Source organism: Schistocerca cancellata, chromosome 2 (assembly GCF_023864275.1).
Source record: "Schistocerca cancellata isolate TAMUIC-IGC-003103 chromosome 2, iqSchCanc2.1, whole genome shotgun sequence".
Lineage (NCBI taxonomy): Eukaryota > Metazoa > Arthropoda > Insecta > Orthoptera > Acrididae > Schistocerca > Schistocerca cancellata.
Genome location: NC_064627.1, coordinates 832,594,544 through 832,619,651, shown reverse-complemented (window position 1 = coordinate 832,619,651; position 25,108 = coordinate 832,594,544). Strand labels below are relative to the sequence as shown.

Below are 25,108 nucleotides of genomic sequence, written 5' to 3'. Positions count from 1 at the left end.
ATAATTGTTTAACGAGTTATGTAGTGGGATTTAGTGTGGGTACATTTCGAAGAAGTATGGATGTGGACAACGGGGAATTTTTGTAGAATAAATTTCTAAAGTAAGTTTATGGTTAAGGGAAAGTTAATTCAGGTATAAATAACAATACTAAATAACTTTATGCATAAACAAAACTTCAGCATATTAGATAATTACGTCGGTTAAAAGTGCAGTTGTTAGGTTTACTATTTTGCGATTGGTTATTGATGAAAAGCGCGGACTGACGCGAGAGAATGTTGTTTTGCTATTGGCTGTTGAGTAAACTGACCAATGGTAAAGCAATATTCTTCGCGCGCCTTTCTCGGCTGTTAGAGAAGACAGTATTCTAGAGAGGCGTCGGAGCGTAGCCATGAAACAGTTCGGACGTGTGTAGTAATAGCTTCGATGGAAATGATAAGTTCCCAGATCTAGCAGTGTTTCATTCATCAAAAGTGTTGTAAAGTGACGGCATAATTATTCCGATGGGTGTGTAGAAATTTCGGAATTTTTTAGTGAATTTTGTGACGAGAAAAGACATAAATTCCGCGTGGCGTATTGAGCAGGTCGGTGGCTAAAAACTGTGACTGCCGACAGACTTAATATTTGGCGAGCATTCTCAATCAAAAGCAATCCGTATTTTTGTAGCTATTACGTTTTCGGGAAATGCAACACCATAAACTTGCTAACATGAGTGAACGGGATTGTGAGTGACTGTGTTGAGACTACCACGGGCTTGATACTTGTTCACCTAAGTTTCAGAATATATTAATTAAGGACAAAATTTCCATCCTTTCATTTCGTGTGAAAACTTTCTCCCGAAATGCAGATTAGTGACTTTAATTGCAGCCTGGTTCACGTCGAAGTACAGTAGGTTTCGCTCGGCTTCCATACTGATGATCTGCTGAGACAATGTTCACAGGTGGGTGCAGGTTTCGTCGTAAAGGGACGGAAGGCACCGCGTCGCCGCAGCGTCCCACAAGATGGTGTTCAACTTGTAATGTAATCGATGTATATTGCGATAATTTGTGCTTGTCGTGCTACATTATCAAAAAAGTAACAGAACGAAGCAAAGAATCAGCCAGAAGACGTGATGAGAATTACACATGTGGAACGTCTACATCGCCCTACGACGAATCGAGTGAAATACTAGGCTCGGATCCCTGCCACTGCAAGAAACGTGCAGTTATAACGTGCCCGATACGTAAAACTATATATAATTATAAATGTGTTAATGTAGATCCGAAACGTAAAGTGTGGTTCTGCAAAAAATGTGCTAGGGATTATATTGATCAAAAACTAAACGAGAACTGTTGTACAAGCAAAAGTATTGCAGTGTTGCTAGAAGAGGTACGGGTTTAATAACACGAGTGCAGCAAATTCACACAGCAGAACGCGAAAATCGCATATGAATCACACATTGAACTGCACTAGAACTTTTAGTACCAAAAATTCAAGTTACAGCGTGTACAAAAAGTACCGAAGAACAGGCAGAAATGGCAATATATGCATTATCTGCGGAACTAGGTTCCATTTTCGGATTATCAAAGTGGACATTTGAGAACTGCAGAAAACAACTAAGCACAAGTGTTCCGTAAAAAAAAAAAAAAAAAAAAAAAAAAAAAAAAAAAAAAAAAAAAAAAAACAGATTTATAACGAAATAAGTGATCAATGTGGTTCAGAAAATGTTACTGAAAGATCACAGATATGCCATTCAGCTGTTGCTGTTCCTCAGAATTCTCGAAAACTACGTCGAAATATGCCCGTGTCACAGAAAAAATTTTGTAATCGCCCAGGGAAGCTTCACAACCTTGCTGATCGCCACGGACGCGGAATCGCTTCACGTGTTAATGTGGAATCAACTGTGAAATCCATTAGTTTCGTCAAGCCTGGGGCATCGCTCTCTGAGATAATCAAGAATATCCACACAGAAGAAATCACTATATTGTCTTGAAACGATTTTGTAGCTCTTTATATAATAAAGATGTGAAATTATTTTTATGTCGGCAGGTTAGCATTAACACGTTGACCGAAAGTGAAGAAAAGAGACAGCTCCTGAGTGTCCTAAACAGCTTTCATGTGAAACAGCTCTTTACGAACCCCAGTAGAACAACCGAGTTTTCATCTTCCCTATTAGATAATATCTTCACAAACATGGAAAACAGTGTCACTGAGGCACAAAATGTAAACTTAGGTCTTTCAGATCACGACACTCTCTTCACGTGTATAAATTCTTCTATACCCAAGGTAATAAAATACAAGCAGGAATATGAAAGACACTTCTGCACAGAAAAAGTAAATACTTTTATTCAGATATTAGCAAAGGAAACCTGCGAAAATGTATTTTCAAAATCAACAACCGATGACTCATACAATGCTTTTTCTAGTACCTTCATGTCCCTATTCGAGATGTATTTTCCAAAAAAGCTTACAAAAATCAGTGGCATGTCAAGGAACAGCAAGGAGTAGACATCGCCTGCTATCAGAGCATCTAGTGAGACTAAAACATCTCAGTCAAACCAAAAAAGACAACAAAGATTAACATCTTGCAGACCATGTTAAGACGTATAAGAACATGACTAAAAAATCTAAAACAGTGCACAACGACAAAGAAATTTTAGGGTCATCAAACACATCAAAAGCAATATGGAATATAGTGGAAAAAGAAATAAACAAAAATATTAAAAGTCAAGAGGACGTTGTTTTAAAAGATGATCATGATGTGTTACTCAGAAATCTTACCCTTGCAAATTACGTAAATCACTGTTTCATAAATACTCCAATTTTAGGCTCAGCAAACACATCAAAAGCAATATGGAATGTAGTGAAAAGAGAAATAAACAAAAATATAAAAAGCCAAGAGGACGTTGTTTTAAAAGATGATCGTGATGTGTTACTCAGAAATCTTACCCTTGCAAATTACGTAAATCACTGTTTCATAAATACTCCAGTCAACCTGAGTAAAAATTGGCTTAGGAATAGAGAACAAAGTGTCAATTCAATATTGTTATACCCCACAAATAAACCAGAAGTTCTAAAATAATAAAAACAATTAAGAATAAAATGTCTTCAGGGACTGAGGAAGTACCTGCTTCAGTCATAATAAAATGTGTTAGCATCATATCAGAACCGCTTTCATACATCATAAATATATCACTATCGGAAGAAGTGTTTCCTCAAAGATTAAAAATTTCAAAAATAAAACCACTGTATGAAAAGGGAAATATACACTGAAGAGCCAAAGAAACTCGTACATCTGACTAATATCGTGTAGGGCCCCCGCAACTATGCAGAAGTGCCCCAACATGACGTGGCATGGACTCGACTAATGTCTGAAGTAGTGCTGAAGGGAATTGACACCATGAATCCTGCAGATCTGTCCATAAATCCTTAAGATTACGAGGGGGTGGCGATCTCCTCTGAACAGCATGTTGCTAGACATTCTGGATATTCTCAATAATGTTCATGTCTGAGCAGTTTGGTGGCCAGCGGAACTGTATAAAATCAGAAGACTGTTCAAGGAGCCACTCTATAGCAATTCTGGACATGTGGGGTGTCGCATTGTCCTGTTGGAATTGCCCAAGTCCATGAGACTGCACAATGGACGTGAATGGATGCAGGTGATCAGACAGGATGCTTACGTATGTTCACTTATCAGTCATATTTAGTCGTATCAGGGATGCCATATCACTCCAGCTGCACACGCCCCACACCATTACAAAGCCTCCACCGACTTGACAGTCGCCTGCTGACGTGCAGGGTCCATGGATTCATGATGTTGTCTCCATACTCGTACATGTCCATCCGCTCGATGTAGTTTGAAACGAGACTCATCCGACAGGCAACATGTTTTCAGTCATCAACATTCCAATGTCGGTGTTGATGGGCCCAGGCGAGGCATAAATCTTTGTGTCCTGCAGTCATCAAGACTATGCGAGTGGGTCTTCGGGTCTGAAAGTCCATATCGATGATGTTTCGTTGAAGGTTCGCACGCTGACACATGCTGACGGCCCTGTACTGAAATTTACAGCTATTTGAGGAAGGGTTGCACTTGAATTAAGTTGAACGAGTCTCTTCATTCGTCGTTGGTCCCATCCTTGCAGGATATTTTTCCGGCCACGGCGATGTCGCAGATTTGATGTTTTACCAGATTCCTGATAGTCACGGTACACTCGTGAATGGTAGTACGGGAAAATCCCCACTTCATCGGAACCTCGGAGATGATGTATCCCATCACTCGTGCGCCGACTATAACACCACGTTCAAACTCATTTCAAAGGCTATTACACAGAAACAAACAAGGCTATGGCACAGAAACAAACAAAGGTTCAAGGTACAAAATTGTATAACAAACTTCCAATGCATATATAAGAAATGAAATAATTGACTACATTTAAGGAAACAGTATTCAAGTTCACCAACTGTTGTTACAGTGTAATCATGTACCTTCAACAACCTAATAGCAAGAAAATATATTCATGAACTATGTTGGTACTATATGCCATAGTCAATGTCAAGAGAATTTTCAGTCAGAAGTTTGCTATGATCTGAATTATTATTTTGAACAAAAATGTTACAACTCTTATGTGTTTTTATTTAAATCTTAACAATAATCCATGAAAAATATCTTTTATGCAATTAATCAAAGGTGTATATACAGTTTTAATGCAAGTTTGTGTAGGGTACCATGCATCCTTGTATCTGTAGGATACTGTACATTCTTACGTGCGTATGTTTGTGTGAGTGTAAATTTATTTTTATATACTATGTATTTTCTGATGAAATCTGTGCAATGTAAATTGTCTGTGGATGAATAAACTACTACGACCAGCAAATAATATTTAATGTTTACAACCATCTCTGGTTGGTGCGCAAGTACTCTAAGTTCTCGATCTCTATTTTCAGTACATATTTACGATAAAGTGGCTAAACAGTCCACCAAATATTTGCAAGCAGACAAAACGATTTCATCTATTTGCAGCTGGTGAGCATAAAATTATTGGAATGATACTTTTTTGTTTTCGTTCAAGGTACGATTGAATTGATACAATCCAAAATTATATCCATCTTCTCCTTGCCAATAAATGAAGGAGTATTGTAGGACGCCGTAAAATCGACATGTCTCGTAAATGCGTTGAAAGCGATCGCCTCGAGTGGGCAATACTATATCACGCTATTCACATTCCTGATCAACCAAAACAGCTGCGACTTCATTTGTGACAGGGACACTGAGTCTGCCACCATATCCGACAGTGGGTCGTTTATCTGCACTAATGACAAATTTATAACCATTATTTTGCCGCTGCGGAATGGACTCTAGTGTAGCTTTAAAATATATATTGATTTACTTGCTGCAGCGTGTTTTGAAGCAGAGCAATCAGATCATTGATAAGTTGTGGAAAGTTTCGGTTCCTAAAACTTGCCTGTTCTTCGTAATTGGGAACAAAATATATATGAAGAAAATTGGGCCCATTTTGAGGTAGCAAAGTACCTAAAAGGTAGACATGAATGTCCTTCCATTACTTATTTTGTCCCAAAAGAGGTCATTTGAAGCGCATAATTGTACGCAGGGACGTTATCCAGAAAGTATTTTGATTGTGGATGGTCATCATTCGGTACAGATTTTAAAATCTCAGGAGGGTTCCGAAAAACTTCAGTAAGCACTTTTCCATTCGACTAACACATTCCAGCCATTTCTTTTCCGCCATTTCAGAGCCTTGCAAAATTAACAGTATACTATCATTCCACCAAATGAAGCAAATGTGACATAATCAATCATAGGGTTATAAGTAAATGCACTGCTTCCCTTATCGTTCTTCGCCATACTCCGCAATTATTTCTTCAGATTCTTCTGAATTTTCAGACGAAATTAAGGAATGTCGAAGTCAATAAGCGTCTAGAGGAGCTTGGCGCTATTCTTCCGTCTCTGCCTATAGTATTCCGTATTATTATTTCCCTTTCACTCACTGTAATATTCTCACTATCTTGACGCTTGCGTTCGTTTTTCTACCTTACTAACTCTAAAGCCGCTGGTTCTGGTCATCACGTTCTAAAACTCTAGCAATATTGTGACGATCCCGATCATGATGCAAGCGTTCCTCACACTGCATAAACGTTTCTGAGGCGCGAGATAATGAATGGCACTTAATAAGCGCTCAGTTGCGTTTACCTGTTGATCACTGCTGTCGGGAGACCGTGAAGCAGCTTTGTGAACACGTTGAGGACTTCGTTGATTTTCTCTGTGAGTGAGGGTTCGAGGAGTGAGATAACGCGTGACGCTTCTCCAAACAAGTAATAAATTAAAATGTCATGCCTGACGCGAAAGTGAACAGCGAAAATATAGTAAGCGATAAACTTTTTTCCTTTCATCATTATGTGCGAAAACCTCTTCAAAGTTCGTTAGGATGTCAAAGACAAACAGACACACACGAAGGTTTTAGAAGTTTACTATTAGTACAGATTTATCGTATGGTCAGTATCACATCACACAACGAAACATCTTTTTTAACAATGCATATCCATATATTTAGCGCATAAGAAATAATCAAAATTTTAAATTAATTCAGTTTACTGTATTTATAAAGCACATGTCACAGAAATATATCCAACTGCAGAACATACACATCTGAAATCTTTGTTGCCAACAAGAACTGCTCTAGGTCGCCAGGAAGGGATCGTTTTGGGTACCTGTGATGTGCTGAACAGTGTATCGTTCTGCGCCACGGTCACAGCTGAGCGATGTTGATAATCTCCATTTGTGCACTGAATCAGCACAACATCCACAATTTGTCCTTATTCTGTCCAGTGCAGACAAGATCTAGCAATGCTGTTCAAAGCCTGGTGGCCTGGCTGGATTGCAGGGCATCTTCAGATTTTCTGGGATAGCGTTTTTCTGCCATATTTCTGTCCATCGGTCTGTTTTTGTTGCTGTGTTGCCCACTAAAAAGTTTGCACCTTTCAGAGGTGTATTGAATTCAAGACAGTCCTCATACATAGGGAGATAAGAACCACCAGCTATTTTTATAAACAATTGCTTGAGAGTAGATTCTCATTGCTACAATGGGTGAACTATACTGCTGAGAATAGGCAACCAGAAAGTTTTAATGTTTCTGATTGTTCCTGTGATGATGTGCAAAGTTTGGTTTGTAATGCTAACACTGACCACTTTTAAATGGCAATCGATGTTAACATTATACCTCTGCGAGGAATTTTTGAGATGTGACTGTGAGATACCCTAATGGAAACAGAGCAATCAACCTGGGATTTGTTTCCGGAATTCTCCAGCAGAGTATAAACAATGGCAAACGGTGGGTCAGGAACAGATGTTCTCCCCGCACAAAAGCAAGTTGTAACATTACTTATTAAAACAGGTTGCCAACCTGATTAGGCATTCTTGTGTCAAGCAAATTGATAAGGCAGAAGGCAGTGCTAACGCTAATCTAACCTTCCTTGACACACACACTAAATTCTTTCCTTATATCTGTTCACGCTATAACACAGTAACCTAACCTTGCAGATAAATGTGCTGTTAAATAGTAAGTCAGTAAGCAAATGGCCATTGAGATAGTAAACAGCAACATATGCCTCTCAACAACACGCAATTAGGTGCAACAGTTTCTAAAACCAAATACCGATACACATGAAACTAGTAGTAATACTGAACAGGGAAAAGCGTGAAATTATTCTGCATTTAAATCAGGGGAACTACTAATGATCATGACATATAACTTCATTGCCTAATACAGGGTCTCTACGCTTAAGTATTAACCAACTTGCATTATAATAGATGACACAGTAAACAGTTCTTTCTTAAACTCGTTTTGAGACAACTAAACAGGCTGCAAATCTAACTACACTGGCACTGAAGGAGGAGTAGCTTTCATCTGACGCTAGGTGAGGAGAACCCTACGTCATAGTGATGTAACGCTACGTCATCGTGACGTAAATAACCTAAATCGACTACATAAGTACGAGTATCGACCTTTGCAGTTGTACCACAGAGGTTGCATGATAACGTGAAAGCTAAATGTAAACAGACGTGTACAAACGAAGTGACAGCTGTTGTGTGGTATGTTCATCCCAGTTGAACTACTTATTAAGCTGTAATCTGAACAATTTTTGATGTTATTGTGTGTTTCTTGGTGTAATGAATGTCTGTCCAAAGGAACCATAACAATAACGAAAGTCAAAAATAACTTCTAGTCTTATTAACTCTGCATAAACCATGTGGATAGAAACGTGAAATTGAGAGAAATTAGAGTTTTCGTATTTTTATAAAAGCCAATGGGTTGTACATAATTCTTCTGGGCAGAAACGTTAAACTGAGAAATTAATGTGGTTCCAAAGATAATTTCGAATGCTGCTGGAATTTTAATTTTGCCTTCATGCTGTAGATCAGCACAGAAACTTTTGCTCTTCAGAAATAAATTATTGCTGATGATTATAATGTACTGACCTGTTATAACACGTCTTTATTTTTCTTCATACGTTGTATACTGTGGAAAAACAATGACATGCAAGTCACGTCTACCAGCATTTTAAGCAACTGAAAGCAGTGAGTGCTGTTGCCATTTTCAGCTACTTTTTGTATGTCTCTTAGGCAATATGAAAATAGCTATAGTAATAATGCTGAAAACCCCAAAATTTAAACCATGTATACTGAGAGAATAAACAAATACAGTATTCCACCATCACATTCAAACATCACTTAGTGCTGCTAAAAACTGTGGGCTGTTGAGGTTATTTTGTCAAGCAACTCACTCATTGTGACAATCAGTGTTCAACATCATTTGACAACTACTAGGAAACTTATTTTGTAGTTGATACTGCTTAAATATTGAAATGTGAGTAAAATTATAGATGAAATATATTTTTTAAACAGTATACAGCATATAAAGAAAAATGACATGTTATAAACAGGTTACATTATACATTATAATCATCAGTAATAATATATTTCTGAAGAGCAGAATTTTCTGAGTTGATCTGCAATTGCCACATAGGATTAACCGAGCGGTCTAAGGCGCTGCAGTCCTGGACTGTGCGGCTGGTCCCGGCGGAGGTTCGAGTCCTCCCTTGGGCATGGATGTGTGTGTTTGTCCTTAGGATAATTTAGATTCAGTTGTGTGTAAGCTTAGGGACTGATGACCATTGCAGTTAAGTCCCATAAGATTTCCCAAACATCTGAACATTTGATCTGCAACATGAAGGCAAACTTAAAATTCTAGCAACATTCGGAATTATCTTTGGAACCACATTAATTTCTCGGTTTAACGTTTCTGCCTAGAATAATTATGTACAATCCATTGGCTTTTATAAAAATACTAAACACTTTAATTTCTCCCTATTTCACGTTTCTGTCCACATGATTTATGCACAATTAATCGATTTTTTAATGACTTCTCGCTGTTTTTACTTACGTTGTGGTTATGGTTCCTTCGTTTAGATATTCGTTGTGTTCATGAAATGCACAATAACATCCCACATTCTTGGGATTAGAGCTTAATAATTAATTATTTCACGTTTCTGTCGACACAGTCATGCACAATTCACAGGATTTTTTAAAAATGATTACAAGCTCTTTTTGACTTCCGTTATGTTCATGAAATATCCAATAACATCCCAAATTCTTTGAATTATAGCTTAATAATTAATTATTTCACGTTTGTGTCCACATAATTTATGGACGATTGATCGGATTTTTAAAAATGATTGCAAACGTTTCTTTTTTTCCTTTGTTATGATTTCTTCGTTCAGACATACAGGGTTATTACAAATGATTGAAGCGATTTCACAGCTCTACAATAACTTTATTATTTGAGATATTTTCACAATGCTTTGCACACACATACAAAAACTCAAAAAATTTTTTTAGGCATTCACAAATGTTCGATATGTGATTCGGCAAACATCAAGCCGATAATCAAGTTCCTCCCACACTCGGGGCAGCATGTCTCCATCAATGAGTTCGAAAGCATCGTTGATGCGAGCTCGCAGTTATGGCACATTTCTTGGTAGAGGAGGTTTAAATACTGAATCTTTCACATAACCCCACAGAAAGAAATCGCATGGGGTTACGTCGGGAGAGTGTGGAGGCCATGACATGAATTGCTGATCATGATCTCCACCACGACCGATCCATCGGTTTTCCAATCTCCTGTTTCAGAAATGCCGAACATCATGATGGAAGTGCGGTGGAGCACCATCCTGTTGAAAGATGAAGTCGGCGCTGTCGGTCTCCAGTTGTGGCATGAGTCAATTTTCCAGCATGTCCAGATACACGTGTCCTGTAACGTTTTTTTCGCAGAAGAAAAAGGGGCCGTAAACTTTAAACCGTGAGATTGCACAAAACACGTTAACTTTTGGTGAATTGTGAATTTGATGCACGAATACGTGAGGATTCTCTACCACCCAGATTCGCACATTGTGTCTGTTCACTTCACCATTAAAAAAATATGTTGATTCATCACTGAAAACAAGTTTCGCACTGAACGCATCCTCTTCCATGAGCTGTTGCAACCGCGCCGAAAATTCAAAGCGTTTGACTTTGTCATCGGGTGTCAGGGCTTGCAGCAATTGTAAACGGTAAGGCTTCTGCTTTAGCATTTTCCGTAAGATTTTCCAAACCGTCGGCTGTGGTACGTTTAGCTCCCTGCTTGCTTTATTCGTCGACTTCCGTGGGCTACGCGTGAAACTTGCCCGCACGCCTTCAACCGTTTCTTCGCTCACTGCAGACCGACCCGTTGATTTCCCCTTACAGAGGCATCCAGAAGCTTTAAACTGCGTATACCATCGCCGAATGGAGTTAGCAGTTGGTGGATCTTTGTTGAACTTCGTCCTGAAGTGTCGTTGCACTGTTATGACTGACTGATGTGAGTGCATTTCAAGCACGACATACGCTTTCTCGGCTCCTGTCGCCATTTTGTCTCACTGCGCTCTCGAATGTTCTGGCGGCAGAAACCTGAAGTGCGGCTTCAGCCGAACAAAACTTTATGAGTTTTTCTACGTAACTGTAGTGTGTCGTGACCATATGTCAATGAACGGAGCTACAGTGAATTTATGAAATCGCTTCAATCATTTGTAATAGCCCTGTACATTATGTTCAAGAAACACACAATAACATCCAAAATTGTTGGGATTCCAGCTTAATAACTAATTCAACTGGGCTGAACATACCACACAACTGCTGTAACTTCGTTTCTACTTACATTTAGCTTTCACGTTACTGTGCAACCTCTGTGGTACAACTGCAGAGATCGATATATGTACTCATAAAGTCGATTTAGGTTTATTTACGTCACGATGCGTAGCGTTACGTCGCTATGACGTAGGATTCTCCTCACCTAACGTGAGATGAATGCTACCCGTGAAGGAGCCTTTGTATTGCTTCGTTAAATAGCTAGGCAAGAGGACCCTTAAACTTTCATGGTCTGAAGAACCATGCTCACTAACAAAGTTACACCAGTATACATGAAAAAGGTAAGTACTCTTATCTTTAATTATTAGTTAAATAAAGCACAACAAACTAGAACTCTCTAAATAATAAATGTGGTTCCATAAGCAGTCTTTTGACCTGCTGAGAATTATAGTTTGCTATGCAAATGACAACACAACATTAAATTCAAGTTCAGCCACTTTCTTATAATAAATTAGGACACTCGGAATTAAGTTCACTAGGATAGGAATCCTGTCCAGGTTTGTGATTGGGGATGATCACAGGAGTTTTTAGTAACACCACAATTATTATTAAAATTGAGCAATTTTCACAGATAGCTTGCCCATTTACAGAGTGCCAAATACAAAACAATTTAGTGGAAGCTGGTGAGACTGGTGGCGCAATTTGCAGTGGCTACTAACCTGGCAGTGATGCAGTCATGGCAGTACTGTTGGCCTTGCCCTACTACCGCCCTTCATAGCGTCAAAATAATATCTGTATAGGGCCAAAAACAATGCCATGATGATGGTACCACCAAATTCAGCATCCAAGGCCGATAAATAGTGCCCTTAAGCTTTTCTGGCCTCAAAATTCCAGGGATATAAGCCACCATGATCTGCTTCTGTTAGTGTGGTCTTAACCACAGCACTGCTCAGGCCAGACTACTTACTCGTCACAAATGACGAGTTGCCACTTGCGCTTCAACCACGCTTTTTCCACTCTGTCGACCACTTCCATAGTGGGCTTCCCCGCATCTCTTACATTTAACCATATGTTCCCTAGTTATGGACCAACTCATTTATCGTACATTACATAACAATGGCCAATGAGATAGTAAACAGCAACATATGCCTCTCAACAACACGCAATTACGTGCAACAGTTTATAAAACCAAATACTGACATACATGAAACTAGTAGTAATGCTGAACAGGGAAGAGCTGGATGGAACAGGGAATAAGCTGGCTGGAAAGAGTGAGTAATGAAAGAATACTGGAAAGGGTTGGTGAGAGAAGATGTCTGATGAAGTTTGTAAGAGAAAGGAAAAAGAACTGGTTGGGACATTCATTGAGAAGGGAGTGCTTGCTAGCAGATGCTTTGGAAGGATTGGTTTGTGGGAGAGGACTGAGAGGAAGAAGGAGATACAAGATGATAGATGACATAAAGGGAAAACGAAATTATGCTGACCTGAAGAGGATGGCAGAAGACGAGACAGCCTGTAGAACTAACATGTGAAAACCAGCCTTTTGGCAGAACACTGATGATGATGATGACATAACAATTATTTCAGTAGTTATCTGAATTCACTCACATAATTTAAACAACATTGTTCAAAACTTTTCAGATAACTGAAACACGTATACATAGTCAAAAAATTTCCATGACAGATACAACATTATATATTATCAGTACTACAAACTGACATAGAAATATCGATACAGATACAAAATAAGTCAAAAATAGGTGTTACATTTTTAGCTGCATGTCGATGAGTGTGGTGTATGGGCTGTTGTTCTGGGCTGCAGGTACAGTTATTAGTGTCAGAGGTGTTGAGCACCAGTTGAAATAATTTAAATTGATCAATAGTCCAGAAACCGATGGAATCTGTACTAGTATCAGATGTACACCAAATCTGCGTATGAGTAATCCCACTTTTAACTATAATCTATGGTAGATTCCTTGAACAGAAAGCCACGCCTAGTAATCTGAAGAAAGCAAAATTCACAACTGCTTACAAGAAATGTAACGGTAGTGATCCACAAAACTACCATCCAATATCCTTGACACCCATTTGTTGTAGAACCTTAGAACATATTCTGGACTCAAATGTAATGAGGTATCTCGAACAGAATGACCTCCTCCATGACACCCAGCATGAATTTCAAAAACATTGATCATGTGAAACCCAACTTACACTTTTCTCACATGATATCCTGAAAAGGAAATAAGGTAGATGCAGTATTAGCCGATTTCAAAAAAGCATTTGAATCAGTAAGACATCTACACTTATTATCATAAATATGATCATAGAGGGTATCAAGTTATGGTTGTGAGTAGATTGAGGAGTTTTTGGTGGGGAGGATGCAGCGTGTTATATTGAATGGCCAGTCATCGACAGGTCTAGAAGTAACTTAAGATGTGCCACAAGGAAGCTTGTTGGGACCCCTGATTGACTGATTTTTATTGGGTCTCATTCGATTACATTACATACATCATGTGTACTTGCAATATAAAAGTAGTCAATTTAACCTAATATCTTAAGATATTTAGTACTCATTTTACAACATAAGTATCAAATAGTTAATGATGATATTAATGCTACATACTCTTTTTTCTCAAATAATTTTTAAATCTTAAAGTTATTTACATACAACATAATGGAATATTTTCAGGTGCTTATAGTACATACAAGCAATTAATAATAGCTCTCCTCATACTACACTCCTTTACATAACGAAATTCTTTTTCGGTTAAGTAATCCTTTAGAAGTTTCTGGAATGTCTTTTCGGCTCATTGTATCACATAAACTCTTTGGAAGGCACTTTACCAGTTATACAGCTGCGTATTGAGGACTTGTTTCAACAGCTCTCAGTCTGCATGGTATACTTCTCACCTAGCCCTTATTTATTGTGTCATATAAATGAACAGCTGCATTTGATTCTTGTAATGTACTGCCTTTGAGTAATGAAATTATTGTTTTGTATATACACATGGAGGGAAATGTCAATATCTTTAGATTAAGGAAGGCAGTTCCGCATGAGTTCATTTTTTATTCAAAATCGTTCTGATGGCCTATTTTTCAAATACAAAAATTCTTTTTGTATTATCCCTCAAACAATAATTCAGTATTGTAAGAATGGTTCCAAAAGCATGGCATGCAGTACATAGAAGTTATTTGTTATAAATAACAGACGTTGTCCGTATGTTGTCTCTATTGGAGCTTATTGTCAACTGCAGTTCTCAAAAATTTTATAGAGGTAGCTTTTTCCAGACTTATTTAATCTGTGACTGTATCTATGTGATCTTCCTTTTCTCTGTTTGTGAACACTATGAACGTTGTACTTTTGTAGATTTACGATAAAGTCACTCTTTATGAGCCACTGTATTGATTTCTTCATTGAAATAAAAGCGCTTCCTTGCAGTATTTCCAGATTCTCTTCTACATTCACTAATGTCATGTCATCAGCTTACAGTATTTTTTATCCTTCTCATTGACTTCAATATTGTTTACAAACAGGTTGAACAGAACTGCCCAAGTGCAGATCCTCGAGGTACACCATACTTAATATCTCTGATTTCAGGTCTGCATCCAGATACTGTTCTCACATACTGCTTTTTGTTATGGACATAAGATTTAATATATTGCACCACATGTCCATGTGTACCATAGTTTTCAAGTTTTTCAATTAGTGCTTTATGGATGATTGGTCAATAGCTCTAGACAAATCCAGGAATGTAGCAGATACAGAGATTTTTTTGTCTAATGCATCTATAGCAAATTTTGTTAGACTCAAGATAGCAGTTTTCGTAGATTTCGCTTTTTGGAAACCATGTTGTACTGGAATAAGAATACAATGTTTCTCTAGGAATATAGTCTTCCTCATATACATGAGCATCTCTCGTATTTTTGAGGAACCAGAGTTTAAAGATACTGAACTGTAGTTATTTGGGGAAACTTCGACATTTTTCTTATGTAGTGATACTTCTTTTCTAATTTTTATTTTTTGAGGAAATACTCTTCTCATAAATGAGCAGTTTGCTGTATGCAAAAAAGTTCAGTGATTTCTTCATTGACATGCTTTCTTCGATAATTTAATATTACGTCATCTACCACAGACTTCTTGGATTTTAATTTCTGAATTATTATAAAGCTTTCTGTTTTTGTCATGCTTCCAGGAACATTGAGTGGGATGGGTGCTCAAGATTTCTAGAGCGCTTTGTTTGTTAATGACTTCTGTCCCAACTTAAATTTTATATAGCATCAATAAAATAGTTGTACAGTATATTAGCAACTTTTGTTCCAACTGTAACGATGTTGCTCTCAGTTCTCATTCACTTAGTAAAATTTCTGTTATTTCACTCTTTTGACTATGTCATTCAGTGTTGATTATGTCCCACACCATTTTACTTTCATTATTTCAGTTTGTTAGGGTTCTGGTTATCGAACTGGCTTTTGCTTCTCTTATTAATTGTCTCCACTTCTTCTGATACGGTTTATATGGCTACATATTCCCAGTTTGTCTGAGTTCCTGCTGTATGTTAATGATCTTACAGACAAAATTCGTAGTGACCTCAGACTTTTTGCAGATGACGCAGTTATCCACGAAGGTCATCCAGTAAGTAAGTTTCTCTATCTTATTTCTCTGCAGAATAAACTGTACCCATGATATGCATTGACAACTCTCACACTGGGTCACAGTACATATTGCAGTACCCTGACTGTATGCACACAGTTAGAATGGAGTTACCTCTAAACAATGCATCCGCTTGTGAGCTACTCTCTGTCATTCGTTTTTTCGTACCAAAACAACTGTCCACTGTCATTGTCCATCGGGAGTCAACCTCTGTCTATGGGGAAGGCTCCATTAATATTTAAATGGAGATGAGACCAGGGTCCATCATTCGACCTCTGTGACAAAGGCAGAGCATTGCGAGGAAGAAACGTGGCAAAAGTGCCCCAAAAAGGCCAGGGTCACTCATTCTTCAGGGAAGGTTATGGCAACTATCTTGTGGAACTGTCAGTGAGCATTTCTCGTTCATTACCTGCCTCGCAATACCACTATGAATACAGAGAGGTACTGTAATGTCTTGACGAATATGCAAGCTGCCATGAAAAAATAATGTCCTGGACTTGTGTCTCGCAAAATTCTCTTCCTTCATGATAATGCTCAGCCTTATGCAGCTTGAATGGCCCAGGTGGAGCTTGGAAGAATCAACTGGGAAGTGTTCCTGTATTCTCTATATTCACCAAATATTCTCCCCAAGTGATTTTCACATGTTCCCACTAATCAAATGGTGTCTTGGAGATAAGCACTTCAACACTGATTATGAAGTCGCACCAGCAGTGGACAGGTGTTTACAAGCACAGGAACCAACCTTGTACAGCAATGGTTTGGAAAAACTAGTATCACATTATCAAAAATGCTTGGAAAAATGTAGAAAAGTGACAAATGCATTGTACAGTGTCAATAAAGTTATTACAGCGTAATACATTATGTGTAATCTTTTTATATATTAAATAAGGAAACTTAATTATTGGACGCTCTCCATATAATAAGTACTGTCTGAAAAAAGCAGAATGATCATTCAGTCAGATCTCAATAAGATTGCAAAGTGGTGCAAGGATTTGTAACTTGCTTTAAATGTTCAAAAATGTAAAATTGTGCCGTTCTGAAAACCAAATAATGTAGTATCCTGGTGTGACCTCAGTATCAACGAGCCATCTTTGGAATCGGTCAGCTCATACAAATACCTGTGTGTACTACTTTGTAACTTGTGGGGATATGAAATGAAACATTCAGATAGGATCAGTCTTAGGTAAAGCAGGTGGCAGACTTCGTGGAGGCTTATTGGTAGATTATTAGGTAAATGCAGTCAGCATACAAATGAGATTACTTACAAATTATTCATGCAGCCCATCCAACAATATTGCTCAAGTGTGTTGGACCCATACCAAATATAATTAAAAGGAGATGTTGAATGTATATACTCTGTTCATCATAAGAATAAACCTGATGTAAACAATCACAAACGCGATGATTGGTCAGAAACCATAGCACACGTACACTTGTGTTGTTACACTCTTGGAAGTAGGTCCTACTTATGTATTAGATATCTTATTACTTAGTTGGATTAAATGAAACTAAGATATTCTAATGTATCGACAGCTATCATCGTTTTACTTAATCGCGATTTAGGTGCGTAGTTTTTATTTAAAAATCGTGTACAGTCACTGTCTCTTTACTGTTATGCTCTGATTGCCATGGTGACAATATGCAGTATGAAAATGGTTGAGGCTGCTTCTTGTTGTGTAGTAAAACACACATGTGGAACATGGTTAAAAAAATGCCAAGGAATAGGTCGTTCTTAATGTTTTCATAAATTTACGGAAAAAATCGGCTTTGAAGTTTTTCAAGAGACTGCATTTAATACAGTAGAGATATAAAGGTACGTTGGATATATAGAAGAATCGGTAGCGTAGTAGATTCATAATCTGATGCTGTTTATGGATTGCTGGATCAAGTCTCACGTTGGTCATTTTTTTCTTTCCATTTGTAATTCCTAAACCTCGTAATTGTAAAATTCATCATCATTTTTATGAATAATTCGCGTCTTCTTGTTTCTAATTACATATTGCATGCGAAATTCATGTTTTCATTTCAAATATAAATTATTAATTGTCAATATTTTATGAAAGATTGTTAACAAAGATTGCTTAAATTAGGAAACCATAATAATTTAATTTTCAGGACAAAAATGAAAAACCAAATACTCTTTATTTGGACTGTGTCTATTGTTTTGTACCACAAAATATTCTCAGACGAACCAGAATGATGAGTGTCGTAGAAACACGAAAAACAACCTTTTTCACAGCATTGAGCACACCACACAAATGCTGCATTTTTACATTTGCCACTATACCATTACAATATGAACGCAGCAGAACTGATCTGGAGCCAAGTTAAGGGATTTGTCGCGAGAAATAACCAGTCCATTAAGCCACCAGAAGTGCTGGAACTTAATCACACAGCTTTTTGACATGTCACTGCCGAACACTGGCGGGGTATATCTGAAGAATGGCACGTCATAAAAGAAGAGGAGAAAATGGATTCTGTTGTTGAGTAGAGCTCTGCAAACTCGTTCATCCTTGGGAACTAGTTCACTGCTTATCGTTCTGTTTTGGGAACCGTTCATTTTTACTCGTTCACCGTTCATTTGTGCTTGGTATATGGTTCTTATGAAAAACTGTAAACTAGTAGTGTAGGTGACTGAAGGATGGAGGGCACCAAGAGGGGGCACTTGCCTCCCCCTGGAGTATGGAGTTTTTATTCATTACAGAATTCTTACACACTTTTACAAGTAATTTCTGTGATTCTGCAGAACCTCTCGTTTAGCCAACCGTAGCCTTGTGTGGCTGATCGCAGTGAAATAATACAGGGTGGCGCACGGAAAACCGGCAACGAGTACAGACTGCTCGCCAATTACGGACGATGTGTTGCCTGTTACAAGCAGATACAACAAACAGACAAACATGTAATAATTAGGCAGTGAAGAAATAACAAGCTAGTGCAAGCAACAATTGCAAAACAATCGATGACGATGTATAGAGAACTGGAGAAGATAACATGAAAATCTCACGTGACGCGCATGGGCTATAGCTCATGTTGTCTTGTAAACCTGTTGGTGGCTGTTTCCCAACTTAATAGACCACAAGTGTCTTGTATAAAATTCTTTGTTTCGACTTCCACTACATAGCTATGCTACGTTGTAAACAATAATCATTTACACCCTATATATACTTCACCTTATCTCTGAGTTCGTAGGCGAAGTAGAGACTCTATGGAAGCATAAAATAAATTGTGGTTTTCTCATATTTGCGTCGCACGGTTAGTAAAAATTAGGTTTTTATGTTGCATTATTAAAGTTAATGCAGCAATAACAATAATAATAAAGGTCACAGTAATAAAGGTTTTGGTTTGAAAGCCCCTTCTGAACAAATGTTTTTGAGATAATAAGTAAATACGATTTCTGGCAATCTATGTCTTTTCAAATGGAGAGGCACCGCTTTTCCTACTGAACCAAAATTACTTTTTTTTCTTCAAAGATACCAAACTAGCAGGTAATGCAAATTGGAAACAACCAAACTTAAAAATAATTAGAGCCTTCCTAAATGTGATGTTTTGTATATGAAAGATACACGAAAATCGTTTTGTATGAATTTTCTTACACTAAAAATTAAGCAAATTATTGAAAGTTAGCTGCTAAATCAAGTCAATGAAACCAAAAAATATATGAATAACAAAAAAACTTGCCTCGTTATAAGTATGTCTTGTGCTGTTCATCGATATAATGAAGTGAGCTGATGTACTCTTTTGTTACCTGAAAAGACGTACCTATTACATACAATGTAATTTTTATGTAATTTACGTAACTATAAAATACTTTTTGATTACCGGTCGTGGATGCTGAATAGCCAGACCCAAGGGCAAGAACAGTTTGGAACACATGTAAAATAGGCGAGCGTAGTGAACGAAACGAACAACTGGATACTAAACTAACTAGGAGCAGTCGGCAGTGGAACTGAGACAGGTGGTCATGTGAAGAACGACGAGTGCGGCCAAGGGAGACCGAGACTGAGATGAGCACGTGACCAAGGCTGGAACAAGAACTGCCGAAGTGAGCTCCGTGACCAAAGTGAACTATTGAACTATGAACCGATCGTTCCTTGTTCCCGGGAACTATAAGTAGACCGCTGCGACCGAAGTGAACTATGAACTGATCGTTCCTTGTTCCTGGGTACTATAAGTAGACCGCCAAGACCGAAGTGAACTATGAACCGATTGTTCCTTGGAATTCGTTCCTCGGCCCTTTCGTTCATCTTGGTGAACCGTTCCTTTGCACCTGTTTGTTCACAAACTACCCATCTCTATTGTTGAATGATTCATTATCAATAGTTCCAGAACTGAAAGGTATTTCTCGGATACTGATAAAGAAGGAACTAAGTCATTACCACAAAAGAACATATGGGAAACTATCGCCCAGTCTCTCTTCTTCCATCACTATCAAAAATATTTTTAAAGGTAGCTACCATACGAATTCAAAATTTCATAGAAAAATTTTTAAAATCTCACAAAATCAGTATGCATTTCAAATAGGCAAAACCACAGTATCTGCTATAAATAATTTTGTTGATAAATTAGCTCATCTCTAGACAACTCACTGAATGCCACAGGAATTTTTTGCGGCACATCAAAGGCCTCTGATGGTGTGAATCACTCCTTGCTATTCTGTAAACTGGAAAAGTATTGAATTAGGTTCACAGTATTAGAATGATTTAAGTCCTATCTAACCAACTGAAGACAAAGAGTGGTTATATCATCAGAGAGAGGAACTTATACTTCAAAATGGAAAACCATTTCACATGGAGTACCCCAAGGTGCCGTCTTAGGTCCCATTCTGTTCTATTTTATGTAAATGGCCTGCCACTCAATATTAAGTGTCATTCAGATTTATTTGCAGATGACACATCTTAAATCATTGAAAGTAATAGTACTGATCAATTTCCACAAACTGTATTAAATACTTAAGAAAAATTAGATACCTGGTTTGATTTAAATGGGTTAAAATTAAACATGACTCAGTTGATGCAATTCAAAAGAAAACAAGCAAAATTAAATGACATTCAGGTCAGTCACAGAAACTGGGAAACTGTGTGAAATCCCTAGACAAAAATCTATCGTGGGGATGCCATATACAGTACCTTGCAAATAAATTAAATGGCCTAGCATTTGCAATGAGGATATTGTACAATGCTACCAGTATGGGCATAAGAAAGGTAGATTGTCAAAGCTACTTTGAGCCAGTGTTAAGGTATGGAATTGTATTCTGGGGTAACTCACACCATATTTGTCGAATAATAAAACTTCAGAAAACCATCATTAGAAATATGCACAGTGTAGGGTGAAGAAAATCATGCAGCCCACTCCTAAAAAATCTTAGTATATTAAATGTTCCCTCACTATACGTTTATGAGCTGATTATCTTTATACACAGTAAAACTTATTTATTTGTAGCAAATCAGTCTCAACATGATTACAACACCAGAAATCAAAACGAGTTTATGCTCTCCACCCACCATTTAAAACTTTATGCACAAACTCCACATTATGTCGGTATGAATATTTATATCAAAGTTGAAGGAAGCGAATTGCTCAGCATAAATTTAGAAACACTGAAAAAATCCTTATATGAAAAACTCGTGCAGAAATGTTACTATTCAGTAGAAGAATTCATAAATGACAACCTGAAAATTTCAGCTGAAGAGAGCAAGTTCTTAGGACTGTTACTTTTTAAAAGTATGTTACTTTTGAAGAAAAATTATTGATTGCTTAATTAAGTAATTATTCAGTACTGTGTATTATATTACTGGTATTATAAGGAAAATTGTAAACCAGTTATTGTGTTTTGACAAGTCTCCTGTACATTAAGTCAATGGCTTAAAATTGTATGTCGCAAGGCAATAAACGTCTATTCTATTCTATACCAGACAACTGACTGTAATTAATATCTTCAGCAGCTTCAGTATTCAACAACATGGTGAAATTCCTGCTCTATGCTTTTGCATCACACATAGCTCTCTCAGAAGAACTACCCTGTGTTCAAGTTAGGAATTTCCATCACTCTTGTTTGCAATTAGAATACTGTGCTATGTGAGAAAGAGAACATTTTATTCTTTGCATCTGTTAGCCTAAGATGCGTGTGGTAGTGCTGCAGTTTTGCCGGATTTTCTTTAAAAATTAAATGACATTGGAAGCTATATTGTTTGTTTGTTTGCCTGTTCTAACGTCTGAACTGCAACAACTCACATCAGTACAGGTTAGTTGGACCAGCTGGCTGACCTGTGCAGTCCAAGCTTAATGCGCCACTAAAGCTGTGGTCCCGCATTATCACTCAGTCTATGTGCATGTAACATTGCATAAAACGTATCCTTATGATCGTCATTGACTGTACTGGACACAGGTTGGCTTCCGCTACACGTGAAATGAAATCGAGATTCGAGAAAACGCGCAAGAATACATGGTATAATGTTTACGTCTAGTCTATTCTAATGATGAACAGAATATAGTACAAAGGAACTCCTGTCTGGCCGGACATGGGGTCTGCATCCTTCCACCATCTGTCACACATACAAATCCTTGATCCGCCCCATCCTTTGTTATGCCAGTGTTGCTTGGATTTCTGTCCCTCCCAGGTTCTATAAAGCCCTCCAAATTCTCGAACACCATGCACTCTGCCTCGCCTTCCACATCCGCCTACCGTCCCCCACGTGCATGCTCTACGATCTCATCCCCTTCTTCCACCTTCTCCTATTCCTTGAACACATCCACACCCTGTATATTGTCCGCAGCCTTGATCCTCCTCACCCCCTGGTGTCTCCCTTCCTCTCCACCCCCAGCCTATTGCTGCGCCTTTACCATTGTGTCCCACCCTCTCTCCATCTTCACACCCGCCTCCTACTTTCCCAACACAACTTCCAGCATCTACCCCTCCTGGATGATGAACTTTGCCCTGACATCTACCCTTCCTACCAACTGTAACTCCACCTTCCTCCTGCCTCCTCAGGGCTCCCTCTCCCCCCCCCCTCCCTTCTGCTGAGCGGACTTCACTTCCAACGCCCCCTCCCTCTCCTGTGCTCCCCTTCAGTGTCTCTGCACTCCCTCCTGCCTTGTCTTCCCTCTTCATCTCCTGCCCCACCTATCTCCTGTCTCTTGGTGCAACTGCTGATGCCCCTAATCTTTTCATCCCAGCCCTTCCCTGCTGCACCTTGCTCTCCCCTCCTTTTCCATCCTCTCAGGCCTCTCCCTTGGCAGGTCCCACCTGGCAGTTTTATTCTTAATCGTGTGTGCTCCAAGTGGGTTTAAAGTGTGTTGTTCTGGAGTGTTTTTAATACTGTGGACAACTTTTAACCTGTGTGTGTGACTTCAGTGTCTTTTTTGTGCTCTACAAATCGCCAACTGTGTTTTTTAACTTTATGTCGACTTTTTTAAATGTCCCCCCATGAACGTCTCCATTTCAGTGTTTTTTACCTCCATTATCTCCCCTTCCTCTGTTTTCTGTCCCCCTTTTTTATCGCCTTTATATGTAACATTTTCTTCTTGTGTTAGCTGTCACGTCACTCGGCTGAAGAGCAGTGGATTGTGCCGCTGACAGCCCTCCCCTGCCCATATGGGGCAGGGGAATGAAATCACAATAAAGAAAAAAAATTGTGCAGCGGACAGCAGCACATATGATCAAATGTTTGTTTGACCTGTTTGAGGCTGTCACAGAGATGCTGACGAAACTCAACTGGTAAACACTCGAGGACAGATACAGCCTGATTCAAGGAAGCCTACTTACAAAGCTTCAAGAATTGGCTTTGAATGATGTCTCTAGGAATATATTTCAATCCCCTTACAGGGTCGTGGGGACAATGTTAGTTTTATTAAAAGGTGCAGAGACATTTCAACAATCATCCTTGTTTGCTTCATATATGAATGGAATGGGAAGAAACCCTGACTGGTACATTGGATAATACCCTCTGCCATGCATTTCATTGTAGTTTGCGGAGTGTTGATACAGATGTAGAAATATGATGCATTTTACCGTGAATGTAGCTGAACCTTCAAATTAAAACCATTAAATTGCTACCTCTTGCCAGATAAAATATAAACATAAATAAAAAATGTTTATGTACTTAACAGTTCCCACGAGAAAATATCACGAATGGGGAAAAAGGAAAACACTGTAATATCAGACGTATCCAATGGTATCTTTTTCGTATGTGTCGCTAGTTGGCAAACCTGCTGTAATTTGGTGAAAGCGAAACAACAGAATGTGATATTTGAAAAAGAGTACTAAGTAAATATAAATAATAGATTTTAAGTGATTTTTCCGTTGCTAATTAAAAAGCATTACCTTACAAGTTTCAAGATAACAGTCCGATATTCGCATAGTGATCAGTTCGACGGGATTACAATGATATTGTGTCATCACTATGTTTATGTGTATGACCCACCTTGTCGCTTGTTTGCTTGAAAGCGTGGAGTGTTGCGTCTGAAGGTACATAGAAGGTAAGTTAATTTTTTCTTAAGTGTTTGCATCATATTCTATCTAAAACTGTAGGATTATTTGGTATCACAGTTTAAGACATTTAATCAGTCACTGTATACATAATATTTACCATGATAATTCAAACTGCCATTTGCTAGATTAAAAATACTCTGTGATTTTTAATATCCTGTTTTCCGCTTTGAAATAAAGTAAAAAACAGAAATGTCGTAGAAAATAGTAGCCTCCATCCGTCGGCTTCACAAGCTAAACGTTTTCATGGTCGCCACAGTCGTGCAATACAGACGCAAAATAAATATGGAGTGAGTTTAGACTCAAGCCGGTGTATTTGCAGTCATAATTGTAACACATCATTTCGTAGTTGAACCATTGATTCAGGGGAATTCGCCTTTGTTAGGTATTTATACTTACCCATGCCTCCAAGAAGACCGATTTGTTTTCCTAGATCTATTTACACATTTTAACAGTGATACATACAGGTACGGCTATTGTCTAATCGCAGTACTGGAAGAAAACGCTATTTCATTTACGAAGAAAATAGATCTGTTCATAAACTTACTGATGGAGTTATCATGAATGTTAACACGACACTGGAATAAAAATTTAATAGTGCATATGATTTACGACAATGGTACACATGTCAGCTTATTACAACATTAAAACACTAATACACATAAATGCTAAAACATAATTAAAAGTTTAATTCATAAATCCAGACACATAATTACAGGTCTCGTTTCTTAACAATTTATACATTTGTGGAGTGCTCTTTTATCATGTACAATCTTACAAACATCATAATTGAAAATGACATTCTTCATACTTTTACACC

General features: G+C 38.1%; 2 protein-coding genes across 3 annotated transcripts in view; one reads left to right on the top strand and one right to left on the bottom strand.

Moving 5' to 3' along the window:
* LOC126162732 (15-hydroxyprostaglandin dehydrogenase [NAD(+)]-like) overlaps positions 1–23,971 on the bottom strand; it is a 119,868-nt gene extending 95,897 nt beyond the window's left edge. The window contains exon 1 of the mRNA XM_049919396.1: positions 23,903–23,971. The gene's annotated coding sequence lies outside the window, so the exon portion shown is untranslated. The remainder of the gene's footprint in view (positions 1–23,902) is intronic.
* Positions 1–25,108, top strand: part of LOC126162730 (tudor and KH domain-containing protein homolog) — a 393,959-nt gene that overhangs the window by 287,422 nt on the left and 81,429 nt on the right. The window contains exon 1 of one of the 2 annotated variants that reach the window (XM_049919392.1): positions 24,007–24,278. The exons of the other annotated variant lie outside the window; for it this stretch is intronic. The gene's annotated coding sequence lies outside the window, so the exon portion shown is untranslated. Of the gene's footprint in view, positions 1–24,006; positions 24,279–25,108 lie in introns of those variants that run through there. 2 annotated transcript variants of the gene reach the window in all.